General features: G+C 54.6%; 1 long non-coding RNA gene across 1 annotated transcript; it reads right to left on the reverse strand.

The window, feature by feature from the left end:
• Positions 1-5575: 5575 nt before the first annotated feature.
• On the reverse strand, positions 5576-6189 carry LOC150014013 (uncharacterized). Its single transcript, XR_016509894.1, has 2 exons — positions 6139-6189; positions 5576-5816 (listed from the first exon to the last, which is right to left on the reverse strand). It is a non-coding gene; the product is annotated as an uncharacterized LOC150014013 (long non-coding RNA).
• Between the last annotated feature and the right edge of the window lie 1412 nt (positions 6190-7601).

Below are 7601 nucleotides of genomic sequence, written 5' to 3' on the forward strand. Positions count from 1 at the left end.
CATCCACCTGTGCTGTGCAGGGCTGGACAGTGAAGGCTTCAGGGTGCAAAATGCCCAGGTCACACAGTGGGTACGTGGGACTGGGACCCAGATCAGAGGGTTCTGGATTGGGAAAGGCAGGCCAGGGCAGCTGGAGGCAGAGGGAAAGCCTGTCCTAGCCCGCTGTTCATTTCACCCGTTAAAGTCAACTCCTCTGCTACTGGCCTTGGAGGGAACACCAAGAGGCTGGGCCTCTCCTGCCCCTGAAGACTCCTGGTGGTCACAGCCCCAGGGTCAGGCTCTGGGGCTGGAGATAGAATTCACACCAGAGCTGGTGGTCCAGCTGCTCAAGCTCAGGGGTGAGCAGAATAAAGCACAGGTTTATGGACTTCCAGCCAAGATGGAGGCATAGACAGACATGTTGCATCTCCCGCCACAACTCAGAAGAAATACAACTACCTCAAAACTAGAGACAACCAGAAGTTCCAGAAAATCTAACTGCATGGAAGTCCAACAAACAAAGATGTAAAGAAGAAATACTCATCCAGACAGGTACGGAGGGGCAGAGCCACGGCGGAGAGGATGCAGTGTGGCGGTGGCAGCAGTGGTGGCAGTGGCAGGCTGGTGGAAAGCACACTCACACGTTTTAAAAAATCAGGAGGGACACCTGGGAAACATTCCCAGCTCCTCACCAGACAGTGCTGCTCACGGTCCCAGCCCTGGGGAAAATCAAGCCTCATTGCTTCTGACTGTGCAGACCAGTGGGGGTTGGGGCAGAGGCAGAAACTGCCGGTCTCTCAGCAGAGTCTGCTTGTTTAAAGGGCCCCCACGGTTCTAGAACGTCCCCAGACCCACACATTCTGGGAACGACAGCCAGGGCAGCAGCTAGAGGGGCGCCAGTCCCATACGAAAGTGGGAGAAATGCCTGAAAAAGGGGCGAGTGCTGGGCAAGTGGCATTGTTCCCTCTCAGACCCCTCCCCCACATACAGTGCCACAAGTGGTGAAATGGGTCACCCTGTACTGACAAACAACTAAAGCTCCGCCCCTTACAACGTAACAGGTGCAACAGCTCTACCTAAGACACAGAGGCAAACAAACACAGGAGCCTGTCAAGATGAGAAGACAGAGAACTTTGGCCCAAAAGGGGGAACAGATCAAGGTTCCAGTGGGAGAACTAAGCGACGAGGAGATAGCCAGCCTAACAGATGCAGAATTCCAGACACTGGTGATAAAGATGCTCACAGGCTTGACAGATATGCTTGAGTACGGCAAATGCATAAGGGAAGAAGTGAAGGCTATGCTAAGTGAAACGAAGGAAAATCCACACAAAACCAATGGTGAAGGGAAGGAAACTGGGGTTCAGATCAGTGATTTGGAACATAAGGAAGAAAAAAGCAGTCAACCAGTACAAAATGAGGAAACGAGAATTGAAAAAAATGAGGAGAGGCTTAGGAACCTCTGGGACAACTTTAAACATGCCAACATCCGAATCATAGGGATATCAGAAGAAGAGGAAGAGCAAGAAATGGAAAACTCATGTGAAAACATAATAAAGGAAAACTTCCCAAATTTGGCAAAGGAAATAGACATACAAGTCTAGGTAGCACGGAGAGTCCCAGGCAAGCTGGACCCAGAGGGGACCACACCAAGACATATCATAATTAAAATGCCAAAGGTGAAAGGTAGAGAATCCTAAAAGCAGCAAGAGACAAGCAGAGAGTTACCTACAAAGGGGTGCCTACAAGACTATCAGCTGATTTCTCAAAAGACACTTTGCAGGCAAGAAGGGACTGGCAAGCAGTATTCAATGTGATGAAAAGCGAGGACCTACAACCAAGATTACTCTGTCCAGCAAAGCCATCATTTAGAATGGAAGGGCAGATGAAGTGCTTCCCAGACAAGGTAAAGCTAACGGAGTTCATCATCACCAAGTCATTATTATATGAAATGTCAAAGGGACTTACTTAAGAAAAAGATCAAAACTATGAACACTGAAATGACAATAAACTCACAACTATCAATAAGTGAATCTAAAATATAAAAACAAAATCCAACTAAGCAAACCAGAACAGGAGCAGAATCCTAGGTGTGGGGATCATTTGGAGGGTTATCAGCTGGGAGGGGGAAGGGGGAGAAATGGGGAAATGGTGCAGGGACTAAGAAGCATAATCGGTTGGTACAAAACAGACAGGGGGAAGTTAAGAATAACATAGGAAAGGGTGAAGCCCAAGAACTTACATGCACGACCCAGGGACCTGAACTAAGGGGGATGAGATTGCTGGAGGGAAGGGGGTGCTGGGCAGAGGGGAGCAAAGGGGGGAAAAATTGGTACTAACTACTGTAACAACATAATCAATAAAATATACTTAAAAAAAGAAAGAAAGAACAGGTTTATGCACACAGCTGACTTCCCTGGGCCTTTCCAAAGACAGGAAGGTGCTGCTGCCTTTAAGGGAAGGGGGCCTGTGAGCCTCGCCCTCCAGCTCAGCCCCAATGGGCTCCAGATGCTGCTGCTGGACCTGGAGAAGATGGGAAGAGTCCACCAGATCTGAGCCAGGCAAGCTGACCTGCGCATGGATGAAAATTCAGCCTGAAACAGGAAAGTGCAGAGACTGGTCCAAATCTTGCACCTGACCTGGCCAGGTTCCCGCCACAGAGAAATGGCCCCGAGGGAGGCAGGCGACCACGGAGTCACAGTCCTGGCCTTCCCCCCACACAGCCCCCCACGGCACCTTGTTTGGCTCTGTGCCAGGGCGCACCCCAGCCCTGACCTGTGTGGTTGTCCTGGTCATGCAGCAGGTTTGACGCAGAGTCTCGTGAGTCTCTTCTTGCTACTGACACTTCTCCCAAAGGGCCTGGACACAGCCTATCCCAGCCCTCCTGCCCCTGGGCATCTGACTGAGGGCTGAGAGGCCGTGAGCGGCCCGGCCCGCTCACACACCTCCTGTCCTGTGCCTGGTGCTGGTGGTCAGCAGGGTGAGTGTGCAGAGGGGCAGGCAATGAGATAGGGTTGTGGTGGGGATGGAAATCTAGGGGACACCTCAGCCCAGCCTTCCCTCTGGGTCCAGAGGGACTGGGACCCCATCCTCAGTTCTCTTTGACCCCCAACCTTCTGCAGTGGAAGCCACCAGACCTCAGCCCCCCACAAAGGGATCAGCAGATGGGTAAGATCCAGTCTGCTGCCAGGTCCTCCGCACCCCCAGCCCCCAAACTCCACCCCAACTCTGTTCTGTAAACACAGGAAGCCCTCCTTCTGGACCCAAAGTGCGCTCACTTTCATATGATTTCCTGTGATCTGTCATCCCGGTCAGAGGAGGGGAGACGCCTCCACACGCAGGGGAGGCTGAGGCATCGGCCCGGACATGCGGTGGACTCACTGGCTGCTGCTGGGCCCAGGGAGCCTGTCTGCTCCTTCAGGGATATGCTGAGTGTCTCCCAGAGTCCCTTCCTGTAGCAGGTGCTCGGTACACATTGTTGAATGAATGGACTCAACCAGAATCATTCCAGATATCTGAGTGGGCCTGGGGCTCCTGCTGTCCCCAGAGATCCCTAATCTGGCTATGCCAAGGCCAAGGCCAAGGACGACTAGATGGCATCTCAGGCTCCTTGACAGGTCAGTTTCCAAACTCAGAAATGCCACAGACTCGTGACGGGCGAGCAGGCAGGTTTTCACTGGGGAGAAAGAGCTGCGGTAAAGAACAGCATGTCTGTCTCTGCAGCGCCTGGATCTGGGCTGGGGGGGTCCTGAGTTTCACCCAGGCTCTCCGTGATACAGATGTGGCTCCGGGCAATGCCACCCAAGCAATGAGAATAACTGGACTGGGCAGAGACCCTGGAAGCTGCGGGTGATGCTGTGGCAGCCACCAGGGAGGCGGGAGCCGGGGACCCTGGTCTGCTATCTCCTGCCTGAAGCAAGGCCTGGAACGGCTCTGACACCCGTCTGCAGGGCCAGGCCCCAGCGGAGCTCTGAAAGGAGCAGCAGAGGCTCGTGCCACCTCTCTGAAACGGGATTTCTCAGCTCCAGAGCCAGGGCCTTGATAACAGGAGGCAGAGGTCCCCTTCCCCACTCAAAACTGTGACATCCACAGAGGCCCCTGCTTCAGGAGCTTGGTGGGGCTCTGGGGCTGCCTGTCACCGCTTCTCATCACCCTCCTTGTGTCTAGGAATTGTCACCACATCAAGCCCCTTCCTCCTGCTCACTCCTTAAGAGAGAAAACAAAAAGGGCCTCTGGGGCTTACACCTGGGTCTTGCCTCCTCCAGTACCTGGATGGCTGAGCAACGGCCCTTCCCACCCTCCTCGCATCCCTGTCCTGTCCCTGGATGCTGTGAACTCTCGCATACTGTCTCTGGGCCGCACAGACCTGGTCCACAGCCCACACCCACAGCAAAGGGCACGCCTTTCGGTCCAGGACACTCAGCGTCCCCAGTGTCCTCGGCCGGAGCAGCGGCCCGGGCCTCCGCGCAGGGTCGTGAGCCGCCACCAGGGGTGGTGGTCCCGGGTGAAAAGCCACCCTGCTGAGACTCCCAAAACTAGGGGCTCAGAACTGCTGTGAGCAAAGGGGAAGCTGTAACAGCAAAGACACAGCTGCAGCCACGTTCCCAAATCCACGTAAAGATCACAGGCTGAGAAGTCTCCATGTAGAAATTTGGTTCCGACAGGTTTGGCCACTGGACCGTCTAGTTCCCGAAACCCAGCCTTGCAAAGACACCCGGGAATAAGTAGGGGGCGAGGGGGCTTTAAATTGGTGAATTCTTTCCTCAGTAAGAAGCTGCAGGTGCCTGAGCAGGCCGCTCAGCCTCTCTAAGGCTGTTCCATCGTAGAGATATTACACCTGCGCCTCCAAGGTGTGGCGTTGGAACGTCAGAGGCCGAGTTTCTAGTCCAGGCTTCGTGACCCCCTCACCCACCTACCCCCGGGGAGACGGTGGCCTTGTGAAACCACCATTCAGCTGAGAAAGCAAGACACAAAATAAACAAGCCAGGCACCACATGCACCCACTAGAATGGCTATAGTTACGGAAAAGAATAACGCGTATTGGCGAGCGTGTGCAGAAGTTGAGACCCTCGTGCGCTGCTCATGGGAAAGTGAGATGGTGCAGCTGCTAAGGAAGGCAGTCTCGCCATTGCTCAGAAAGTTAAACATGTGATCCAGCAATTCCAGGCCTAGGTATACACCCTACAAAGCTGACAGCAGGTCCTCAAGCACATACATGTACATATGTGCTCAGCGGAGCACGAGTCACCATCGCCAGCAAGTGGAAACACCCCAACTATCCCTCCACAGGTGGGTGGAGAAACAGAACACGGCATATCCACGCACTGGAGTATCGCTCAGCCATGAAAGGAATAACACAACCACACACACCACAGCAGGGAAGAATCTTGAAAACATGATCTAAGTGAGCCCTGGCTGGTGGCTCTGTTGCCTGGCATGTCATTCGCACGCCAAAGGACCAAGAGTTTGATCCCTGGTTGGGGCAGCTGATCCATGTTTCCCTCTCACACTGATGTCTCCCTCCCTCCCTCCCTCTCTCTCTCTCTCTGAAGTCAATAAACACGTCTTCAGGTGAGGACTAAAACCAACAACAACAATATTATGCTAAGTGGAAAAAGCCAGACACGAAAAGTTATATATTCTATGAGTCCGTTTACGAAACATCCAGAAAAGGCAAATCCAGAACGTAGACAAGTGGCGGCCAGGGGCGGGGAGGGAGTCGCAGGGAATAACTGCTCAGTGGGTCCGAGGCTTCCTTTGGGTGATGAAGATGCTTTGGCACCAAACAATGTTGGCTGCACAGCACTGTGGAAGCGCTGAATGTCACCCCATTGTTTCCTCTCGATAAATAAATAAAGTGAGCTGGCCTCGTGCCTGGCAAACTCCGGTCGTCCTGCAGCTGTGCCTGGAGTACTGGAAGCCCAGCTCACTCCTGACAGCAGCCCACAGTCTGCTGCTCTGGGGTCTGGCCTGTGGTTCTTCCCGTCCACCACCCACAGGTGCCCCTCCGTGTCCCTGACGGCACCTTCCTCTCCACACCACCAGCCCGTACCCAGGCCTCCACCCTGCACCCTCGTGTCTCCTGCCTCCTGCGCTTCATCCACTTTCTTACAAGATCCATGACTGCCCCACTTCCAAATCCCATGCCCCAGTTTCACTTACTGAGGAGCAACATCGGGGTCTGTCTTCCTACTCCACTGGCCTTGACCCCCCGTCGGGCCCTCCTGCCCTCAGCTCAATGCTGGAGGTCCCACGGAAGGCTGGCCTTGCTCCACAGGGAACATCCTCCTGGATCTTCTCCTTCTGCCTCCAAAGCAGACCCTTGGCCTTCACTGCACTCAGTCTCCCAGATGTGGCAGAGGCATCAGCTTTTCAGGACTCAGACGTTCCTCTTGGCCTCGATCCTCTGCCAGGCACTCCTGGTCCAACCTCTAGGGAGAGTAGTGCACAGGTATATCTTGGCTCACTCTGCACCTCCTACTGCACCCCCAACCTCGCCAGCACCCCCACGTCTTCTCAGCAGCAACAGCAAGGACTGGGTTCCAGGGCGGTGTTCCCAGCCTCTCGTGGCCTTTCTCAGAATTGACAGCTCCTGTCCCCATTAAACACCCTCATTTTACAGTTTCCTGTGCCCTGATACCCAGCCTGCATCTTGAGGAACATGGGTTACAACCCAGGGAGCCCCACTTGTGGCACCTCGTTTCCCTGTCCTGGGTGAAGCCTAAGGCAGGTCCCAAGACTTTCCTGCCCCTCTCCGGTGACTGAAGTCTTCTGCTCCTTCGTCAGTTCTGAACCCCATTTCAGTCTCATGTGAGCACTCACGCTGGCCCCTTGCGGTGGGGAGGGGGACGTGGCCCACTGCACATACTTTCTTGGTCAAGGAGAGGTCGGGGCTAGGGGGGTGTCTCGCCTGATAACAGCGGCTAGAATCCATACTCTGGGCTGAGCCAGTGTTTGGAGCTGGTACTTTCACTCGTGACCCCCCCAGCCCCACAGCTGGGGGTGCACTGCTCCCCGGCCAGCTGTCTTCCAGGGGTGGGATTCTGCACTGCCTGCACCCTCTGTCCTGGCCAGTAATGGAAATGCAGACCCCACAGGTGTGGAGACCACCAGCGTCCTTCTGCCTGCCTACCGAACTCAGTCTGCCTTAGGGCTTCCCAGGGCCCCTCCTTCTGCCTGAAGGGCCCTCCCTCTGGCCAAGTCTCAGCTTACTGTCTGCATTCAAGACAGGCACCCAGTCAGAACCTGCCACAGAAGCACCTGCGCTGCTACAACCACCCTATCTTAACCCTCCACCTTGGACAGCCTGGCAGTTTTCTCATTTACTGAGCAGTCTTCCTGTTTATTTTGTTTATTATCAGCTCCGCGTCCTATTGGGATGCCACCTCCAAGCAGCAGGGACCTTCCAGCCCCCAGCAGAGCCAGCACATAGTAGGAGCTCAGTAAAAACTGGTCATCAGCACAGGGAACCGTTGGAGTTACAGAGCAAACAGACAAACAGATGAGTGTACAGGAGAGAGCAGGGGACCACACTGAGGGCCACCGAGGGGCCAGCAGGGGCGTGGGGTCCTGGCAGGAGCTGGGTTGAGAGTGAAGGTCAAGAGCCACAGTTGTTCTCTACAGAC

The sequence above is a fragment of the Furipterus horrens genome, unplaced genomic scaffold (genome assembly GCF_987537825.1).
Source record: "Furipterus horrens unplaced genomic scaffold, mFurHor1.1.pri manual_scaffold_3, whole genome shotgun sequence".
NCBI classification, from domain to species: Eukaryota; Metazoa; Chordata; class Mammalia; order Chiroptera; family Furipteridae; genus Furipterus; species Furipterus horrens.